The sequence below is a fragment of the Macrotis lagotis genome, chromosome 1, assembly GCF_037893015.1.
Source record: "Macrotis lagotis isolate mMagLag1 chromosome 1, bilby.v1.9.chrom.fasta, whole genome shotgun sequence".
Taxonomy (NCBI): Eukaryota; Metazoa; Chordata; class Mammalia; order Peramelemorphia; family Peramelidae; genus Macrotis; species Macrotis lagotis.
In genome coordinates this window covers 640,564,600-640,588,508 of record NC_133658.1, presented here as the reverse complement: position 1 = coordinate 640,588,508, position 23,909 = coordinate 640,564,600, and the positions used below count along the sequence as shown (strand labels likewise).

The 23,909-nt window shown below is 36.8% G+C and overlaps 1 protein-coding gene across 5 annotated transcripts in view; it reads right to left on the bottom strand.

Annotated features, from left to right (window-relative positions):
* The window catches only part of LYPD6B (LY6/PLAUR domain containing 6B), a 222,122-nt gene that overhangs the window by 192,140 nt on the left and 6,073 nt on the right, over window positions 1–23,909 (bottom strand). For 2 of the 5 annotated variants that reach the window (XM_074215143.1, XM_074215144.1), the window contains exon 1: window positions 15,942–21,672. The exons of 2 other annotated variants lie outside the window; for them this stretch is intronic. The gene's annotated coding sequence lies outside the window, so the exon portion shown is untranslated. Of the gene's footprint in view, window positions 1–15,941; window positions 21,673–23,909 lie in introns of those variants that run through there. One more of the 5 variants, XM_074215139.1, reaches the window with a different exon arrangement.

Here is a 23,909-nt window from a genome sequence, read left to right as displayed (position 1 = left end):
ATTATTGGACCACTGTTAAATAGCATTCTCTATTACAATATCTCTGATTTTTACTTGCTCAATTTTTTTCCTTGAGTTTAGTTTCTCTAGCCATATATCTCCAAGACCAGCCTCTGCATTATGGCAACCAGTTGTGACAGCCAGACATTCTCTGGACCCTGCCTCCATGAAGTCCTTGCTGTAATGCATTCATCTCAATTTGGACTCTGAAAGACCCAGAAGAATCTGGGTCCCAGATAATTTTAAGGGGGGAATGATGCAGAGAAAAGATGTTGAAAATTATGAATATAGAAATTGGGTAGAGATGTAAATTGACTACCACAGAAAAGATATAGAGAATTATGATTGTGACAGAACCAAAATTTGTAATCTTAAAGGCTGCTAATCTTGTCAAATTGGATGGGCATCTCCATTCTTGATATAAATCGACTAGCAATGATTCACTGTTTAATGTAAAATTTGTATCCTGATCTCCTTAGGCTTCACCCTCTACCTAATTCCAGATCCAGTAAGGGGGAGGGAATTCATCTTTTACCCTCAGGATAAGGACAAGCCTATAAAAATCTGGGTGGGACCTCTGCTTAGGGCCAGTCTTCTCTGAGCAAGGCTTCTCTGACTCCCTGGTCCAGTCAGATTGACTGCTGCTTTTTCTATGTCTTTCTTTACCTACATTTTCTTATGTGCTGTAACTTCTTTTAATAACTTTTTGTTTTATTTCCAAAAAAAAAAAAAGAATGTAAGCTCTTTGAGGACAGGGACTGTCCTCACTTTTGGCTTGTATTTCTAGCATTAGAATACCTAGCACATAGTTGATACTTAACAAATGAGTGTCTATTTCTCTTTCTGAACTCCTTCAGCAGTTTATTTTATATACTTGCATACTCAATTATACACTGTCTTGTCTTTATTGTTTCCCATTTATTGTTCCCTAAGCAAGACTGTCCCAAGTAACTCCCTTGAGAACAAAAACCATCCTTTATATATCTTTTGTTTTCTATTTAGTATTTAGCACAATGCTAAGTGCAAGGCAGATAATGTACACAAAGTTGACAGAGACAAGCAAAAGGATTTAAACTTTTAAAAACCAATTTATGCAGAAAATCAAAAGAAGCACTCTTCACCAACCACATCTTGAAAGAGCAATTACAATAACCTCTTTCTCCCTCCAGGGTGGACCTATTGTTTAAACAGAACAAATCCCTAAAATAGAACATTCATAATAGGATCTGTACTGTAGCTGAACAGAACTTTTATAATACCAGAAAAAATAAGGTAAACCAAATATTGACTCAAAGAATTTTTCCGGAGGCAACAGTTATAATCTTATCTCAGGTCTAATGTTTGCACAGTTAATTAGGCACTAACATGGGCTCAGCAAAATCCAGGGCCAATTCTGCAAAATTGGGATTTAAATATCCTCGCATCTTTAACATATACATTCACAAAACAACATACCAACTCAACTCATCAGATTCCCTTCAAAATTTGTGCTGCTAATGCCATTTGTGGGATTAAGTGATAAGCAAGTCACACACCTCTTATCCTTGAACAAAAGATAATGGAATTTCAGTGTCAAAGATACCATTTACCTCTATCAAATCAAATATGCTCAGAGTCTGCCCTCCCAGAAATCAATCTAGCTGCCTCTGTTACCATCTGTTAACTTCTAGGAAGTACATGAAACAGTCAAAATGTACAGAAAGAAATACTCTGAATCTACATTCTTTGAATGTACATCTTTCTACAAGCTATAGACAAAAGTTTATTTCCTACAGATACAGCCCATGAAGCCTGCCAAACAATTCCCCTCAAAAATCAAAGACTTCTCTAACATGTCAGTTTAGCATCCATTGAAAAGTCAAATGGGCAATGTCAATTTTAGGGAGAAGTCAACTATTGATTGCAAGTCAGAAGGCCTCCTCCTCTAAGGACTTTTGCCCATCATGGAAGCAAAAAAAAAAAAAAAAAAAAAAACCATCATGTTACCCTTTGTTTGCTCAGAAATGCTTGATAGATAATTTCCCAAGAACGTGTATAACCATCTTCCAAGCAAACAGCAACCAAACAAACAAAACTTCCATGATTACACAAGAAATTTATGAAGGGAAATCTGAGGACTCATATTCCTAAAATGAAAATTTTTTAAGCTGATGGTATAAATTTCTCTTTGAATGTTTCCATTGAGGATCCCACAGTGTACTGTGTGTAATTTATAATTTAATGGTGAGGATTACTGTTGAACTATACTATAATATTATACTGATGGATTACATATCAACATGATACCATTTGCCAAAGAAACATTGCAACAACAAAAATGTTGTAACATTTTAAAGATTAATAATTTAACTGTCATACTGGTCATGCACAAATTCAGATTATGTCCCAGACATCATTCTTGCCTAACTAGTTTCTCAGCTTAAATCATCAGTTATCATATAGGATCTTGAACATGATTGGGGTTTAGGGTTGGTTATTTTATTATCTGGTATCTACCAATCCCTTTTAAGTCCTATGCACAATATAAACACTTTTTTCCAGATTACAAACCATCTAGTTCAATGCTCACCAAGCACCCAAATTAGACTGAACTGCAATTAGTTTCATCTGCATCAGACTTATCTTGGTTATCATCATGGATATCATGCAAGACAAAAATAGTAATTCCAATGGAGTGATGGTAAGGTGAGGGCAGAGAGGGTGTTTTCATCCTGAGGTTTGAACTTTGAGGATATTGGAATTGTTCTCCAAGAGGAAGAATTTTAACAAATCAGGACTCTGTGTCACAAGCTGTCAGTCATACTAGTGGCACTGTTTGTTTCCCCACCATGTAAAAATGAGGATCTTTAATAAACATTCAGTAGTGTTCCATAAATATTATCTAATTTGAGCCTGACAGCAATTCAGGGAGGTATGTACCATTTTTATCACCATTCTACAGTTGAAAAAACTGAGGCGTATAGAGAATAACTAATTTGTCTGGATTCACATATTAAGGGTCTAAAGTTGTATTTGGATTCAGATTTTCCTGACTATTCCAGGTTCAGTGCCCTATTTCCTGTTTCACCTAGCTGGATTAGATGATCTCCAAAGTTCTTTCTGTTACTGATGTTCTAGAACTATGACTTTCTGGACAAAGTCCTTCTGAACTGACACTGTAATCACAACTTCACTTCACATATTTCACATTATGTACAATTCCTGTATCTTAGGCCAAAATAAAGGTATGGCAGATAGCAGAAGCATCATGATCTAGATTTACCATCTTATACCCTATCAATTTGTTCTTAAGAATAAAACAATAGCATCAATTATGATGACGACGACAACGACAATGAAGATAGCTATGATTATGGTGATGGTAATGGTGATGACAATGATGATAAAGTGGGGGGGAAGTAGAGTAGGGAGGCTGGGTCTATAGAATAGGGAGAAACTTTAGAATTATTAGGGTCTGTAGATCTGGATGAAGTCTAGAAGTCAATGACAAGAATTATTATAAAATGATAGGAATTAAGAATAGTAACTTCTATAAGTTCCTGGCTTCCTTCCTTCAAGTCTCAGCTAAAATTCTATCTTCTTCAAGAAGACTTTCTCAAGTCCTTCTCAAAGTCCCTCTTCTGTTGATTATCTCCTGTATATGTCTTATTTATAGAGTTGTTTGAGAATAAGACAGGCATAGACAGGAGTCTAGGGTTTTACCTTGTCAACAAGGTTATCATGACACACTTTATGCTATATCTTTCTCTCAGTTTGTTTAACTTGGATTATTGTTATTTTATCAGGTGATTTAATAAAGGTTTTAATATATATATATATATATATATATATACTATATATAAGCTACTGAATATATGAATAAAACATGGAAAGCTGAAGATCAAGAAAACTGTCCCCATGTGGACAGAAGTTAAGAAGATTTCCAAGGAATAGACAGGGGAGCCAAGAATACGTCACTAAAATAAATGGAAGGGAAGAAACAGAGAAGGTCTAAAATCTGCCCCACAAAGGGGTAGGAAGCCAAGAAAGTGTCCAAAAGGTTCAGGAGAAGCCAAGGATCTGTATTCTAGTAGTCAGGAAGTTAATAAAAATAGACTGAAAGCCAGGAATCTCTCCCAAAGCAGATAAAAATCCAGAATTAATGTCCAGAGGGGGATCCGAGGTGTATTTATCGGGAGTTGAGGGAAAAGGGCAAAAGTAATATATTCTTGTTCATTATAAATTTACAGGGCATAAGTATTTCAGTCAGATTATCTGATTTATACATAGAACAGTCTTTCAGAGACAAGTCCCTTAAATGATCCTACAAGAGCAAGATGAGAAGCTATCATAGAAAAACTTGGACCTTCTCAAGCATATGGAAAAATATTGAGCAATTTGATCAAAGAATAACATTCACAGCCCTTCCCTCTCCCCAAATTTCTTCTTGTCAAAAAACTGATCAGGGTTTTCCTATTTCTTTTGGAGTTGAGAAGAATCTAAATTTGGACTTTACTAAACATCTCTACTCAAACTTCTCAAAATGCATCCAATGAAATAAAGCTAAGAAAATAACTAGGCACCTGCAAAAAAGAAAAGCAATCTAAAAACTCTTTATAGTTTCTGATTAGAAAAGATACAAATGTAAAATACAATATACTCTGCTGGCAAATCTGTTCATTTTAATTTGGGGAAATAAAATATCTTGACTATGCAAGCAAATTAACATTGTTTGAGATACAAAATATTGAAGATAAGTCTAAAATCAATCACTTGAAATACAAGGAGATGTAAACAACAACTCAAAGACAGGAACCAATATAAAATATAAAGAGGAAGGCCAAGAATCAAAGTGAAGATTAAGGAGTTGCAAAATAAAGACAATTAAGGAGAAGGCACTACTGAATTTCCCTGAAGCATGTTTCTTACTACTTCCCAAACAATACATATGACTAGGAAGCCATATCTGTCACCAATTGGCTTAGAACAAGCTAATATACCTCTCTGGACCTCAGTTTTCTCATCTGTAAAATGGAAAAAGAGGAGGAAAGAAGGTGAATGAAATGATCTCTGAGGTCCCTTTTAGCTCTGAAATTCTAGAGTTGCTAAGTAATCATCCTTAAATTGTTTTGTTTTTTATCCTTCGCTCTTGTAGATGACCATGACATCAGAGAGGTGATGCCATGACATATATGGATTTGAGTGAGAGGGTGTGGGGCAAAGTCACCAGCCTCATTTTCTCCTCCAGGGCCATTTGAGTCTAATGGTAGATATGAATCAGGACAAATGAAGATGGGTCTGGATGAGAGGTAATCAGGTTTATATGACTTGCCCAAGGTCACATGGCGAGTATCAAGTGTCTGAGGCCATATCTGAACTCAGGTCCTCCTGACCATAGTGCTCTATTCACTAAACCACCTACTTCTGTCATGGAAGCTGACTTTCAGTCAAGAGAAAGAGGGTAGAGGCAGCTAGGTGATGCAGTGGATAAAGTACCGGCCCTGGAGCCAGGAGAACCTGAGTTCAAATTTGACCTCAGACACTTAATAATTACTTAGCTGTGTGACCGTGGGCAAGTCACTTAACCTCACTGCCTTGTAAAAAATCAAAACAAAACAAAAAAGAGAAAGAGGGTAAATGAAAAGACTTCAGGTTCCTTAAAAAAAACCTCCAAAGATGCTAACTCTTTTCTCATCATTTAATGCCTATTAATATCTTATTACATTAGTCATTGGTGATATGCTATGGCTGATTTATGCTTACCATTCATCTCTCCGTTTCTTTTGGGCAGGGCTCTAATCAAATATTTTTCCATGAGGCAAGTGCATAAATTGTACTAAGAGTAAAATAGACAAAATGATTCAAATCAATTTTTGAACATGGGGGCCATGTATGATGGGAAGGAGAGGAGACAAACATCACGTACCTTCTTCTTAACCAATCCTTCTTGATAAGTAGGTGCTAAATTATGTTGTTTCTAGTCTTCAAAAGAAGTGTAAGTTTCTGGTGCCCTAAGCAATCCACCCTACTTGTAGCTCTAATTTTCTTTCTTTTTCTTTTTCTTTTTTTTAAGGCAATGGGGTTAAGTGACTTGCCCAAAGTCACACAGCTAGCTAATTATTAAGTATCTGAGGCCAAATTTGAACTAAGGTTCTCTTGACTCCAGGGTCAGTGCTCTACCCACTGCACCACCTCACTATCCCAAAGAGCTCCCTTTTGAGGAAGAAGTGTATAAACATGATTGCATAAGAAAGCCATGATTAGAAGAGAAGGGAGGCCTGTCTTGGAATGAGAATAATGGTTTCCCAAATGCTGCCTTGGCACCCACAAAACGTTAATACAAGACCCAGAGAAAGGCCTCCAGCTCATTGGGCGGATCCTTTCTGGAAGATTGAGTAGGACATAGTCGAGTATTACATAGAATGGAAGGCATGGACAGGCTGTAATACATACTGACAAAGCGAGTACTCACACGAAGGAGATTATGGATCTACTGTAATGAGAGGATTGGATTAGATAATCCTTAAATCCCCTCTTGGCTCCAACACATATGCTATTAGAGGGACCAGCTTTAAGGTGGATCAATGAGTCTTCCATGACCTATTGACCTTGCTATAGCATCAAAAGAAGATATCTTTGGGTTCCTGCGTGCCATATTCCTTTACTGTAAATAATGTGGTTCCCTCTATGCCTCTAGCTTCAGGTTGGCATATTTATTAAACAAGCCTTCATCAAACAATTATTATGTATAAGGCACTATACTTGGGAAATAAAAACAAACATCAAACAGTCCCTTCCTTCTAAGTACCTTATTTTTATTGGGGAGCAACAACATGTATAAAGAAAAGCAAAAATGAAATACGTACAAAGTGTAGAAATATAATTTGAGGAGAGGGCATTAGCCTTTAGAAAAATGAGGAGGAGCAACTTGTAAAAGGTAGGACTTGCTGAGCTTTAAGAAAACCTAAGTCTTCTAAAAGGTAAACCTCAAGCACAAAGATAGAAAGAATAGCAGTTTAGCTATAAATTAGAGTTTGTCAAAATGTTTGATATATAAAAAAGCTGCAAAGGTAGCCTAGAGCCAGAATGCAAACAGTTTTATCCTAAGGTAGCTAAGGCAGGCTCTTGAGCAAAGAAGTGATATGGTCAGAACCATGTTTTATGGGTTAATTCAAGATATGAATTTCTCAAGAAATAATTTTTGACAATTGTCAGTAACATCAATCCATCAAATTCCCAACTCTAGGGGCAGCTAGGTGACATAGTGACTAAAGCACTGGTCCTGGAGTCAGGAGGACCTGAGTTCAAATGCATCCCCAGACACTTAATTACCTAGTTGTGTGACCTTGGGCAAGTCACTTAACCCCACTGTCTCCCAAAAAACAAAAAGGAAATTCCCAACCCTACTATGTGATTTATAGAGTCTGGGTTTGTCAATGGAAAAACAAGGAGAGCAAAGTATATTACATAGAGTTGATATTTTAATAAATATTAATTGAATTTTCTAGGCAAGATACCCTGGGATGGGTACACATTCTATTATTCCCTTAACAAGAACTTGTTTTTTCAGTCATTTATCAGTTGTATCTGACTCTTCCTGATCCCATTTGGGGTTTTCTTGGCAAAGATATTGGAGATTAGTCATTTCCTTCCTCAATTAATTTTATAGATGAGGAAACTGAGCAAGGTGGGATAAGTGGCTTTTCCAGGGTCACCCAGCCAGCAAGAGTGAGGCCAGATGAACCTTCCTGACTCTAGACCCAGCACTGGATGTGCTACCTGGATGCCCCTAACAAACACTTAGGCACCAACAGTCAGTATCTGTGCCTTTAAATAGCTATATTCACACAATCATATACCCTGCTTGCCCTTGTCTTCATCATTGTATGAACTGGATGCTGAAGAAGTAAACTCAGCATTCATATACAGCCTTCCATCCTCACCAAGAGTCAGCCTCCACCAAAGAATGGCTCTCACGCCCGCCTCACCACACCAGGCAGAGACTACAGGTCACCTGCTCTGACAATTTCCTTTCTGCCCTAAAAATCATCTGTCTCCAACATCTGTCAAGAAGAAAATCTAACTAATCACTATGTTAAGTACTTCCAAAATTCTCACCAATCCCTTAGTTGCCAAGTCCTGTATCTGCCAATATCTCCCAACATGGCCATTCCTAGATGGCAGAAGCAGCAGAATGAGTAGGCTAAATAATTAACAGAAGAAAAATTCAGGAACTACAGGTTCAAAAGCTCACCTGCTTCAGCCTTGCTGTGGGACCCCAAGAATTTTACCTCACAGAGGCTCCATTTCCTTTGCTCATAAAAATCAAGATAATGAGATTACATGTTTGCCTAAGTAGCATAATATAGACCTATAGTAATGGGTACTGCAAAGATTCACATCAAGATAAAAATGAATGTATACATATCACTGAGGAGCCTTTTACAGATAAGTGATGACATATTTTGAAAATCCCAAGATCTGAATGATGTTTCCTCTTTTCTTCAAATAAGTGTTAATGCCAACTGCTATCTACAAAACAGATGAGAACAGTGCTTTAAAAAAAAACTTATGAATTATTCAGTTCTAATCAATGAAATGAACTTTTCCACCTCCATATCTTCCAAAGAAGCAAGAAGAATGACATGAAATTCACTTTCAGTTAGGTTCTTTTTAAATTCATCCTTCCTAAAGTTAAAGTGACTCACAAGACATTAGGAAATACTAGACCCCTTTTTTCCTCTTAAAAGTACAACATCACAGGATCATATATTTGGAGCTGGAAGGGAATACTGAGACCATCATGTTCAATTACCTCATTCCACAGATGATGAAACCAAAATCAAAAAAGATTAAGTGACTTGCCCTAGGTCACAAAGGGTTTGAGGCAGGATTTAAACTATAAGTCCAGAACTCTGTCCACTTGATTCCCCTAGTTGCCTAAACCCAAATCTAATTATATTAAGAAAGAAATTAGTCTCACAAGTTTTTGACATATCCATTGAATACATACATACTCCAACTTTCTCATCCTTACTATAGACTCTTAAATAATTCATGATCGGGGCAATGAGGTGGTAGAGTAGATAGAGCACCAGCCCTGGAGTCTGGAGGACCTGAAGTCAAATCTGGCCTCAGACACTTAATAATTACCTAGCTATGTGATCTTGGGCAAGTCACATAAACCCACTGACTTGAAAAAACCAAAAATATTAAATAAACGAATAACTCATAATCTAACAGCTTCAGATGCAGAATTTGAGATTCAAAAAAGTTAAATGATTTGCTCAAACTAATCAATTCAAATTGAGCATCTTTCAAACCTAGGTCTCTTAACTCTCATTCCCAGTCCTCCTACAGCATCAAACTGTGAGTCTTGGAAAAGATCCCCAAAAGATGCTGGGTAAATCAAAACCTTAATCTCTTAAGCTATCGCTGCTTCAGTCAAGCATTACCTTGTTAGGTATTAAATTCTGTAAATAATAAGCTCGCTCTCTCTCTCTCTCTCTCTCTCTCTCTCTCTCTCTCTGTACAGAAAAACAGCTTTGACAACTTAATTGTAGTTGAGTCACTAACCATTATCTGAACATTATGATTTTTGGGGGGGGAGGCCATCACTTCTTGGGTGACAGTGTTATGCCAACCATCTTGATAAATATATTTCCCTCCATGACTTTAAAATGGGATGGGGTAAAGCATAATAATTTGTTATTCAATAACTGAGCTAAAATTTAAATTCAGCATTCTCATAATGATTTCCCTTTCTGATATCACATAAACATGTCATGTAGTTTTCCCATATATTTGTATATTAATTGGCACTCGAGTGTAAGTCAGATTTTGGCATCTTTGCTTTGTTTCCCTCATTTGACTTCAACTCTGTGGAGGGACTGTTTATTTCTTATATGTCATCTCTCTTGCTTCCTAGGAACTAGATTGATATTCCTTCACAAATAGTTTATGCAACAATGGACCAACCATCTGAGGATCTTCATGTGTATTCCCTAATACTGTACCTTAACAAAGAAGGTACTTTTAAAAATGCTTTTTGCTTGAATTATGAAATAAATCTGTAACACAAAAGAGTAAGACTAGACCACCTCTCAGGTCCTTGTCAGCTCTTAACATGCTGTATGTGAATCAGTTCAAGGTCTGTCAAACGGCAGGAACAAAAACCATCACAATAAGCTTTCCTCTGACACTCCCTCCTTGGTTGAGTAACATCAACAGATTTTGCCATAAATTTATACCCTAAAGCAGGAAACTTGATGATTTTTCCTTCTTATTTGAATATCTATGATTTGTCACTTTCCAGTCCTGTATTGGACTTAAGAAAACTGTGTTACAAACAAGAAAGAAGTTAAGGAGGTAAATAAATTGTTAGAAAAACTAGATATGGTAGACTTATGGAGGAAACTGAATGGGGATAGAAAGAAATATACCATTTTCTCTGCAGTACATGGAACTTATACAAAAACTGGCCATGTACTAGGATATAAAAACCTAATGATCAACTGCAGAAAGGCAGAAATAGTGAATACATCTTTCTCAGATCACAATGCAATAAAAGTCATATGCATTACTGGGCCAAGGAGATATAGACCCAGAACCAATTGGAAACTGAATAACCACATTTTAAAGAATGAGGGGACCAAAAAACAAATTATAGAAAGAATTAACCATTTTATCCTAGATAATGATAATAATGAAACAACATACCAAAACCTATGGGATTCACTCAAAGCGGCTCTCAGGGGATATATTATAGCTTTAAATGCTTACATGAATAAATTGGAGAAAGAGGAAATCAATGAACTAAACATACAACTAAAAAAATTAGAGAAAGAACAAATTAAAAATCTCCAATCAAATACCAAATTAGAAATTCTAAAAATTAAAGGAGAAATTAATAAAAGCAAAAGCAAAAAACTATTGAATTAATAAATGAAGCCAAAAATTAGTATTATGAAAAAAATCAATAAAATTGATAAACCCCTGGTCAATTTGATTAAAAAAAAAGAAAGAAGAAAACCAAATTGCTAGTATCATAAATGAAAAAAATGAACTCACCACCAATGAGGAGGAAATTAAATTAATAATCTGAAATTATTTTGCCCAACTCTATGCCAATAAATTTGATAATCTAAGTGAAATGGATGAATATTTACAAAAATATAAGTTGCCCAGGTTAAATGAAGAAGAGATTAAATACCTAAACAAATGCTATCTTAAAAAGAGAAATTCAACAAGCCATCATTGAACTCCCCCCTCAAAAAATCTCCAGGGCCTGATGGATTCACAAGTGAATTATACCAAACATTTAAGGAACAATTGGTTCCAATTCTATATAAACTCTTTGGGAAAATAGGGAAAGATGGAACCCTGCTTAACTCTTTCTATGAAACCAATATGGTGCTGTTACCTAAACCAGGAAGAGTTAAAACATAGAAAGAAAATTATAGACCTATCTCCCTGATGAATATAGATGCAAAAATCTTAAATAAAATCTTAGCAAAATGATTACAACAAGTTATCACTAGAATAATACATTCTGATCAAGTAGGATTTATCCCAGGAACTCAAGGTTGGTTCAATATTAGGAAAACTGTTAGTATATTCAATCATATCAACAACAAACCTATCAGAAATTATATGATCATATCAATAGATGCTGAAAAAGCTTTTGACAAAATACAGCATCCATTCCTACTAAAAACACTAGAGAGTGTAGGAATAAATGGACTGTTCCTTAGAATAATTAGCAGTATCTATCTGAAACCATCAATAAGCATTATATTCAATGGGGAGAGGCTAGAGGCATTCCCAGTAAGATCGGGGGTGAAAGAAGGGTGCCCATTATCACCGCTACTATTCAATATTGTATTAGAAGTGTTAGCTTCAGCAATTAGAGAAGAAAAAGAAATTGAAGGAATTAGAATTGGGAAGGAAGAGACAAAACTTTCACTCTTTGCAGATGACATGATGGTCTACTGAGAGAATCCCAAGAAATCATCCAAAAAAACTACTGGAAACAATTAGCAATTTTAGCAAAGTTGCACGTTATAAAATAAACCCTCATAAATCTTCAACTTTTCTATATATGTCTAGCAAGATACAGCAGGAAGAGCTAGAAAGAGAAATCCCATTCAAAGTATCCTCAGACAATGTAAAATACCTGGGAGTCTATTTGCCAAGACAGACTCAGAAACTTTTTGAAAACAATTATAAAACACTTCTCACACAAATTAAATCAGATTTAAATATCAACTGCTCATGAATAGGTAGAGCTAATATAATAAAAATGACAATTCTACCAAAACTAAACTACCTGTTTAGTGCCCTACCAAACAAAATTACAAAAAAATTACTTTAATAGGTTAGAAAAAATTGTAAGTAAATTCATATGGAGAAATAAAAAGTCAAGAATTTCCAGGAGCTTAATGAAAAAAAGTACAAAAGAAGGTGGCTTAGCCCTACCTGACCTAAAATTATATTATAAAGCATCAGTCATCAAAACGGTTTGGTACTGGCTAAGAAATAGAGTGGTGGACCAGTGGAGTAGACTAGGTGCAAAAGCAGGAGATGATTATAGTAATCTGCTGTTTGAAAAACCCAAAGAGTCCAGCTATTGGGATAAAAACTCCCTCTTTGATAAAAAAAAAAAACTTCTGGAATAATTGGAAGTTAGTATGGAAGAAACTTAGATTAGACCAACACCTAACAACCCTTTATCAAGATAAGATCCAAATGGTTACAGGACTTAGACATAAAACCAGTACTATAAGCAAATTGGAAGATCAAGGACTAGTTTACCTGTCAGATCTATGGAAAGGGGAGCAGTTTATGACTAAGGAAGAGTTGGAGAACATCACCAAAAACCAACTAGATGATTTCGATTACATTAAATTAAAAAGCTTTTAAATGTAGTAAATTGGGAAACAATCTTTACAACTAATGATTCTGACAAAGGACTCATTTCTAAAATATACAGAGAACTGAGTCATATTTTTAAAACAAAAAGCCATTCCCCAATTGACAAATGGTCAAAGGATATGCAAAGGTAATTTACAGATGAGGAGATCAAAGCAATCTATAGCCATATGAAAAATTGCTCTAAATCATTAATTATTAGAGAAATGCAAATTAAAGCTTCTCTGAGGTACCACCTCACACCTCTCAAATTGGCCAATATGACCAGAAAGGATAATGATCATTGTTGGAAGGGTTGTGGGAAATCTGGGACACTATTACACTCTTGGTGGAGCTGTGAACTCATCCAGCCTTTCTGGAGAGTTATTTGGAACTATACCCAAAGGGCAACAAAAATGTGCATACCCTTTGACCCAGCAATACCAATACTGGGTCTATACCCTGAAGAGATGATGAAAAAGGGTAAAAACATCACTTGTACAAAAATATTTATAGCAGCCCTGTTTGTGGTGGCAAAGAATTGGAAATCAAGTAAATGTCCTTCATTTGGGGAATGGTTTAGCAAACTGTGGTATATGTATGTCATGGAACACTATTGTTCTATTAGAAACCAGGAGGGATGGGATTAGAGGGAAGCCTGGAGGGATTTGCATGAATTGATGCTGAGTGAGATGAGCAGAACCAGAAAAACACTGTACACCCTAACAGCAACATGGGGATGATGTTAAACCTTGAAGGACTCGCTCATTCCATCAGTGCAACAATTGGAAACAATTTTGGGCTGTCTGCAAAGGAGAGTGCCATCTGTATCCAGATAAGGAGCTGTGGAGTCTGAACAAAGTTCAAGGACTATTCCCTTTAATTTAGGGGAAAAAAACAGATATCTTATTTTCTGACCTTGTTACCTCTTAGACTTCTTGTCTCTTCCTTAAGGATATGATTTCTCTCTCATCACACTCAATTTGGATCAATATACAACATGGAAACAAAATAAAGACTGACAGATTGCTTTCTGTGGGAGGGGGGGAGGGAAGTAAGATTGGGGGGGAAATTGTAAAACTCAAATAATATCTTTAATAAAAAAAATTTTTTAAAGATGAAAACTGTGTTGCTCCATTCTGATTTTAGTATGTCCATTCCTGAAGAGATGGTTTTGAATTTTGGTTTCTAAAAGTAACCCCTTCAAAAATTAAAAAAAAAAAGAGGCTTTACTTGGAAGACATATACTTGGGGTAGATTTTTACAAGCAAGTCTATTTCTGGAATTGTTTTGGTATTAGTTTTCTCAGAAGGAAAGTAAAGACTTGAGACAACTTCCTATAGAATTGGAGTTCTTTCTTAACTTGGGGTCAGTGAACTTGCATTTGTTAAAATATATATATATATATATGTATGTAAATATACACACACACATATATATATATATGAACATTATATTTCAATATAATTGGTTTCCTTTGTATTTTATTTTATGGATTCTGAAGATTGGTCTGGAGGGATCACCAGACTTAACCCATATATTATTATTATTATTATTATTATTATTATTATTAACAGTTTGACCTCATTTGATTAAAAAATTGCTTCAGAGACTCTAGCTCAATTCTGAATACCTATGTGATCTTAGGTGGTGACTTGCTTCTCATAAGTTATTTAAGAGTTTATAGTTGGATGAGGAAGTTGGAATAAGTATATGGTATATGAATACATTAGAAACATAAATCTCATTTCTTTCTTAATTTCAAATCACTTAAATACTCTCTGGAATTCAATTTCTTCATCATGAAAAGAAAGGTTTGAATGATGATCTTTAAGGTCTCTTAAAACAGAGCAAGTACAGCCAAAATGACACTAAAATATAATGCAGAAATATTTAACAAAATAAATAAAATACAATAGAACCTAGATGTTAATATGTGATTTTTCTAAGTTGACAAATGGTCCCCAAGGATCCTTATTATGGTTTAATGGCCCTCCTTTCTATTTGAGATTAACATGACTACCTTAACGCTTTCAATCTCTATCCTATATTATTCACAATGGTACAGTGTGCAGAGCACTGGCCATGAAGTCAGGAGGATCTGAGTTCAAATTTGAGTTCAAACACTTATTAACTTGGGCAAGTCACATAGTCCTGGTTGCCTCTTATCCAGGGCCATCTCCAGTCAACCTGATTCATATCTGGCCACTGGATCCAGATGACTCCAGAGGAGAAAATAAGGCTGGTGACTTAACACAGCGCCCCCCCCTCACTCAAATCCAATTCACATGTATGTCATGCCATCACCCTGAGGTCATGATCTGCTTTGATAACAAAGGACAAACATCTTGATATTCATTAATTCCTGTTACTGCACTAACCAAATATGCATGGAAAATACCATTGCCCTAAGACACCAACCAGTGGAAAAAAGGGGAGATCTTTGCATTGTAGGTATGATAAGTAGTCATGTAGTTTGGGGAAAAATACTAAGTTGGGGAAGGTGTCACACTGATCAGAGCCAAACTTCCAAAATGCCCTACCTTCCCTCTCCTTTATTCCAGAAAAGTGAAAAGTTGCAGTCTATAAAGAATGGGTGAGAGAAGGATTCCTTTCCAAGGGGATGGCATGATATCTATGGACTATGTGAGATATAAGCTGCTTCTGTTTTTTCCTACATGAGTGGATAATTTACATTAATTAGTAAAAAATCAGATTTTATCTCAACAATGTTTCAGCATGAATATCACCATATCTCCCACTCATTTTGGTGCCATTTTACTTTTTAATTTTCTATACTGATATTTGGAAAGGAAAAAGTAATATGCAAGTGCTGTCATTCTGAACAACCTTTAAGGGGATTCGATAAAGAAGACTGCCCATTCATGTGCACTAGTTGCTACTTAAATGACAATGTCTTTCTTACCCTTTAGAATCACCTACTGCATCTCTCATTACCTTATTTCCTTACCCTAGCCTCACCAAGGTATCAGCAAGGTCTGGTTAACATCTCACATAGCCCACACCCAAACTCTGGAAGAAGTAAACCTTACCACTCTGAAGCAAATTGTAATCTATGAGATTCTCAGGCTGGGAATGGGGAGAGCATGTTCTATTCCATGATGCATATTCTTCAGTGCCACCATCAGATACTTTGATTTAAACAATACAAAAGTCCACAAGGATTCAGACCTTCTTCTGATCCTACTCTTTCCATCACCTGTTGTTTGTATCTCCTGAGAGAAGGTGGAAAAGGGATCAGGCTAAGAAACTTCCATCTGGTCCAAAGAGATTTTTCCCCTGGGGAAGTCTACTACTTCTGTTGAGAATGATCTCCAGTCTCAGATGAGAAGAGGAGCCAAACCTTCCTCTGACTATTCACAATCCACCTCTTGCTCCCCATCTGTTCCCTGAGGCAACAGAGTCAGACCAAGTCATACTGTCTTGGCGCAAGGCAACTCTCACTTCATGGGGTCAACCTGATCTCTCAATTGTGATGTAAACCTCCAGGGCAAAAAGGACTGATTTACCCTTTGACCTCAGACTTTGCACCTCTTGTGCTAGACACTTAAGGAAAGAGGAAAAAGAAAGTGGGTAGAGAATGGCACTTTCTGTGCAGGTAGGTCATCTATCTCCTGAGGTGGTCTTTCCTTTCTAATGTACATCCTTCAAAGGGAAGAGAGGGAAAAAGAACCGTGAAATGAGGCCTTTCATCTGGTCATCCAACCACATTCCCTCCATTTCAAGCTGCATTTGTCTCCAGCACCATCTCTACCTGGTCATACTCTAAATCACATCCAGAATAGTGTGTCTGCATCAAAGAAGTTGTACTCTCAGGGGTTCTGAGCTTACATTGGGCTGATCAGCTATAGTCAGACATACTAATAACAAGAGTCTAACATAGTGATTTCATTTTCCTCTTCAAAAATCAAAAGATGGGGCCGGCTAGGTGGCGAAGTGGATAGAGCACTGGACCTGGAGTCAGGAATACCTGAGTTCAAATCCAGCCTCAGACACTTAATAATTACCTAGTTGGGTGGCCTTGGGCTAGCCACTTAACCCCATTGCCTTGCAAAAACCTCAAAAAAAAATCAAAAGACAATAACTAGGGGCAGTCAGGTGGCATAGTGGATAGAACACTGGCCCTGGAGTCAGTAGGACCTGAGTTCAACTCCAACCTCAGACACTTAATAATTATTTAACTGTGTGGCCTTGGATAAGTCACTTAAGTCCATTGTTTTGCAATCCCCCCAAAAAAGACAATAACCAGATATCTCAAACTGTATGTTCAGTATACACCTTAAACCCAAAATGTCCTAAACCAAACTAATTATCTTTCCCCCTAAATTCTCCCCTCCTCCTACCTTCCTTATTATCATCCTCCCCAACCCTCAGGCTCACAACCCAGTGTCATCCCCAGCTCTTCCCTATCTCTCACTGCCTCCTTCCCAACTTGATTTTACCTTTCCAGTTTCTTTCTATTATGCTCCCTTCTGTCCTTTGACACTGCTACCACTCTAGGTTGGGCCCTGATCACCTCACACTTGGACTACTGCAATACCATGCTGCTAAATCTGCCTACCTCAGAACTCTCCCTACTCAAATCCATTCTCCATTCAGCCACTAAAATGATTTTCCCAAATTGAAGATCCAGCTATGTCACCTCCCTACTCAATAAATTCCAGTGGCTCCATAACTGCCTCCAGAGGCAAATACAAAATCTCTTGACATTCAAAACTCTTCATAACCTAGTCCTCACCCTCACACTTTTAATCTCCTTACATCTTACTCCACACCTCATATTCTTTCATTCCATAGTACTGACCTCCATGCTGTTCCTGGAACAAACATTCCATCTTTCATTTCTGGGCATTTTCCTTTGTTTTTCCCCAGTAGTGATAGAATGTTCTTCCTCCTCCACTCTGTCTACTACCTTCCTGGCTTCAAGACCAATTTAAAATCCCACCTTCTCTAGGAAATCTTTCCCATCTCTCTTAATTCTAGTATTTTCCCTCTCATATAATTCCTGTTTATTCCAAATATAACTTGTTTGTTTTTATTTGTTTGCTTATTGTCTTCCTTACTAAAACATGAGCTCCTTGGGAACTTGGATTATCTTTTGCCTCTTCTGGCACTTGACAGGAATTTAATAAATATTTACTAACTGACTGACAGTCACTGTCTGGTATTTTTCTCTAAAGTTCTCAAAGCAACTGAGGATGCTGATTTCACTGAAGTGAAATCATCTTAGTTAAAGCAGCTACTCTCTGCTATCTGCCTGTATAGTATATACCCCAAGAGGTACACCATAGAAATATAGGATCCTATAAATTGAAATGGACTCAGAAATCAGTGCCAATGTAAGCAGGAACAGGTTAAATCAGCTCATGAGCAAAAGTTGAGCAATCAGAAAGAAGTAGTAACCAGGGACAGATGGCAATCCAGAATATCTGGGATGCTGATAACTTCCTTCAACTTCCTATGCCTTAGGACTTAAAATCAGAGCATTTTGGAAGGGACTTTAAAGACCATCTCTTCCAACTCTTCAATTTGATGAATGGGGAATTTTCTCATGTACAGGCTTCAATTTCTAATCCATCATCAATCTTCCCTTCTTCTTCTGAAATATATTGTTAGATTTTAGTTTGGGTTCTTTTTCCCCCCAGGCAATGAATCTTGCTCTCAGCACACTATTCACATTATTCCCTTCTCTGGTTCCATCTGTTGTGTCTGCTTTGGGTAATGTAACACCCATCCCCATGTTCATCTTGAATATGACTTGTCTAGTGTTCCTACCACTCCTCAGTTGCATAGACTGCATGGTATTTTCCTCCAAACAGAAGCTTATGACATAAACATGACAGGGAAGGGAATGTTATCCAACTCCAAATCTAAGTTACCCAGAAGGTTCTGGGAATACTTCCTATCTTTCTGTTTTATTTTACATTTAATTTTCTCTGCAAAGCAGCTACTGTGTCAATTTCATACCTGCCAAAATTCCACAAGATGAAGTGGGATGGGACTTAGGTCATGACTTCATGGTTATTTTAAAGCAATCTTTTCATAATAGTAATAAAAATAATGATAAATTCATTTAAATGTATACCTTCTTTTTAAAATATCCATGTTAATCTAAAAAATAATTCAACTCAATTGAGCTTGTAACTCACTAGTTCTACTCAGTCTGGTCTTTGTATAGGCCAGCTTTATTATATATTATTTATTATTATTAGAAATCACATCAAATTACTTTTTATGATTCTATTGGCAACATAGAAAACAAACTTTATGATCTTACATGTTATTATAGGAAAGTGAACTGTCTCTGCAAGTCCCTCAAATTTAATTAACCTTTAGATTCAAAGTTCTATTTTCCTTTTATTTGTTTTTTTATTACAATCTATTTCTCCCTTTTGTATGAGTGGGTGAGATAAGGAGAGAGATTTTTTTTTTAGCTGTTTACTGCTTATGATATTGCAGCCAATTCAATCAAAGGGGGAATAGGAAAGTGCCCACTGTATTTGTGCACAGTAAGCTATTTATAAAATCCTTTCCAGATTCCTGCAATCAAATGCTGGCATCTCCTAAAATGATATTACATAGAGGTATAAACAACATTTTCAAACCAAGATCAAGTTCAGAGGAAGTTATGCATGCAAGGAATTGGAAAAAAGGAATCTTGCAGGGGCCATTTGTTTTTCTGATGTAAGAGATGCTGTGCAGGAGAAAGGTGGGGAAGTTTGAGATGTAGTCAAGCTCTGGGGGATACAAAAATAGGTCAAAATTTGGAAAGAAGTAAAATTTAATGATGAATGATTAGATTGAGAAAAAATTAACTTCTCTTTTTCTGTCTGCTGAACTGATTAGTGAAGTATGTGGCTATCAGTTTACTAAGAGGGACTCCCCAAAAGTTGGGGCAACTTGGGACATATAGGTTGGCCAGTATTGGAGCCAATTTGGAATAAAGGTAGAAACACTGATCTAGAGCTGAGCAATTCTAGTTTCTAAACTCCCCACTGCCATAATTGGGGTGGGATAAGAGGGAGACCACAGACCTCAAGTACTTCATCTATAAAATAGTAAATGAATATAGGGTTCCTTCCAGGTCTAATGGTCTATGAGTCTTCAATCACTAAGTTACAAGAAGCAATTTTAAGACCTTTCCTTATAACTGTATAAAGGCTATAAGGGTAATAGAATATTCCCAATTGTATATGCAAATTGGATACTATTATTGAAAATCAGGTGCAGCAACCAATGCTTTGAATGACAGAATCATCTTCTTGAGTAGTTTCAATCACATCCAGTCTTTATGATCCCATTTGGAGTTTTTTGTCAGAGATACTGCAGTGGTTTGCCATTTCCTTCTCCAGTTGATTTTACGGATGAGGAAAATAAAGCAAACAGGGTTAAGTGACTTGCCCAGGCTTCCAGATTTGAACTCAGGTCTTCTTGATTCCAGACTCAGTGCTTTGTCCATTGTGCCACCTGTCTGGTAGAATCTTAATTATTTAATAATAATGAACATATCAGAAGAGAAAGGTTTCCAGAGATTCAGAAGTCATTCATTTAGTACTATGAGATCATTATATTTGGAATCAAAAGGTCTGTGTTCAACTTCAGACTCTAATTTGAAGTACCTCCTGTGTGACTTTGGTAATGTCCCTGAGGCTGAGTTCTCCATCTAAAAAAGGAAGGAATTGGATTAGATAGTATGTAAGGTTCTTCCCAATTCTAAATCAGTGAGCTTATGATTTTCATATACCTACTTCTTAACTGATTCTTTTGTGGTGGTAATAAATTCAGCAATTAATTGAGCATCAAAAACATAGGGTAGATACCATCTTCAGCCTTCTGAGTAGGGCTTCCTATTTTCACTTAAAAAGGTGGATGGAGGGAGGGTCTTGTAGCAAGCATCCTTCATCCCTCAGAGAGGTGCACTTTTACCAAGACAGTCCCAATTCACTCTCTTGGTAATTCCTACTCCTTTCCCCATCTTGGCATGGGATACCTGGTTGCTTATTATGTGCTTGCTGACAGTTGCCTGGATCTGCCTGAGTACTGAACCCTTAATGGGATGTCACTGAGGTTAAGGTAATAATAACTGCCTGTCGATTGGTGGCTGGATTCTGAGAGCTCAGCCTCTCTTGGGAGAGGTTTGCTTGCTCTTGTTAAATCAGCCTTTTCTACTCTGTCAAGTTATCACCGATCTGCTCCCTTCTTAGGAATCCATTCCTTTCTCTCTTGAATAATATACTTGCTATTAACAAAGTTCTGGGTCTGTCTCTCTCCTTGACAGTAAACTTATTGAACTTTTCTCAGAATGAAACATGAAGAGAAAGACAGAGATAGACAGACAGTAACTGAGTAAGACAGACACACAGACTGAAACAGGCAAAGAAAGGTTGGAAGGTGGGGATGGGGTTGGGGAGAAGAATCTAACAGAAACACAAAGACAGAGGGAAGAGAGACAGGGAGAGGTGGGGAGAGAGACAGACAGAGTAGGAGACAGAGGAGTAGACAGAGAGAGGAGACAGAGACAAAGAGAAAAAATCTTGAAATTCTCCAAATATTTCATCTGTACATTTTTATTCCTTGTTCTAAGATGTTTCCCTTTACACAGAAGCTTGAGAGATTTAACTGCACAAGCCATAAGAAAAGTTACATTTTAAGAAAAGAATATGCAATTAGCAAGACAGAGAAGCTTAAAGTTTTTAAATGCTTTGAAATTTCCTTACCCATTTCTCCTTTGAGTCATTCCTCTCCCTCTCCCTCTCTGTGTCACTATCTCTCTTTTCCTCTACCTCCTCTTCTTCTTCCTCCTCCTCCTCCCCTCCTCCTCCTCCTCCTCCTCCTCCTCCTCCTCCTCCTCCTTCTTCTTCTTCTTCTTCTTCTTCTTCTTCTTCTTCTTCTTCTTCTTCTTCTTCTTCTTCTTCTTCTTCTCTCTCTCTCTTTCTCTCTCTCCCCCTATTTCTTCTTCCCATACTTTTACTTGTGATTAGAATCCTCCTTAGAACTTTAAAGTCATTGTTTTGTTATCCTAAATACCTGTCCCCTGGATTCCCTGTGATCCATACATATTCCACAGAGAATCTCTTCTTAAAAATCCACTGGGAAGGAAAGTACAAGGAAAAAATCTCTTAAGATTTAAAACTGTCAGAGACCTTAGAGGTCATCTATTCCAATCCACCCATTTTTACAGATGAAGAAACTGAGGTCCAGAAGTGTGGGATAAATTACCAAAGTCACACACTTAAGTGGAAGAGCTGGGACTCAGACTTACATCTCTGACTCCACGTTCAATATTAATCCCAGTAAATGAGACCTCATCTCACAGTTAAGTCAGTGGCTATTCTGTGTCCCTCAAATACTCCACAGGCAGAAGAAAATAGTTCCAGAGCCTACAGTGGTAACTGGGATTGGTTCTCCTTTCTATATCTCTTCCTTTCAACATAAAGTTCCTCTTGGATCTCAGGAACCCAAATTATTCTTAGTGACAGAAATGTTGATTCCCAGCTAAAGAATTTTAGGGTGAATCTTAAAAATTTTCAGATGGTCCACACACAGTCATTAGTGATCCTATCTTGACTACATTTGGAGCTCATGGAGAGCACATTAAATATAAAAGAACAAATAGAAAACAATGAAAATCACAGATAGGAAAGTGAGAATAAATGCAGAAGAGTAACCTGTTGCTTTACCAGTATCATCAGGTAGACAAATCAACATATTCTTGATGGTGCTATGAAGATAAAACTATTCAAAAAAGCAATTTGAATTTGTAGTAAAAGTGACTAAAATGACTCAGATCTTGCTAGATATATACTTCAAGGAGATTTTTAAAAAGGGGAAAAAGAAAGGTCCCAAATACAAGAAAATATCCATAGCAGCTCTCTATCTATTAGGAAAGAAATGATGGAATGAGTGTTCCAAAGTTATTCCATTTCTCTATTTCTTTCTTCTAAATCTCCTTCAATTCTTTTCTGGGGACTTAAAAAAAATTAAAGCATTCTTTTCCACCTCTAATCAACTTTGGTACAAGAAGTTGAAAGAAATTCCACATGAAATAAACTTTCTGAACACTATTCTTGTCTTTTTTCAAAATTGATGCTTTTTAATCTGTACACCATACTCATTTCTGATTCTATCCCTAACCCCTATCCTGCGGAGCAAGTTACATCTCTGACAACTATTGGAGTCACTGGGGAGTCACTCAATCTCTAACCTCTCAGAACTCTAGACAATTCTCTAAAATTATGAGAGGAATAAAAAGTGCCAATATAAACTGATAGAGAGAATCTCAGAGCCCAGTTCCCATCCTAGATTCACATTAAAAGAAAGACATTCCTTAGGATGACCTATTTAATGCTAGCAGCTGGTGATTATATTTTTCCTCCTCCCAAATGTATCTTGAGAGTTTGGAAAGGGCTCAGACTTGCCCTTCTGGCCTTATTTTATATCACTCCCTTTGATACACTCTACTGATCAGCCAAATGGACTGCTGGCTTGTTCCCCAAACTCAGCATTCTGTCTCCAGCCCCATACATTCACACAAGCCATTGACTAAACCTGGAACACACTTCCTTATATCTGAGACTTTCAAAAACCTTCTTCTCTCCCTTCAGGACCAAGTTCAGATACTCCATCCTCCTTAATAACTTCCTTGATCCCCCCCAGAGAGCAAGTATTCGCCTTACATTTTCATGGCCATCATTGCTATCTTTGAGTTATCATTCCCTTTGTCTCTTTCCTTTGTGCTCATTACTCTTTACCTATATTTTATCTGCATAAATTTTTATCTTACTCTCAAAAGAACATTATCATCTTGACAGAAGGTTCTGTATCATTTTATACATCTATATCTTCAGTGGCAGACACACAGTGCATTGACCCTAACATCATGCTGTCATTTGGTCCTCTTCTGGCGCAAAGGTCAACAAGGAGTCTTTTATATGGAAGGAACTTAAAGATACTTATTTTTGTCACTAAATTAAACCTAAGCTATTAGTATGAAGCCAGGC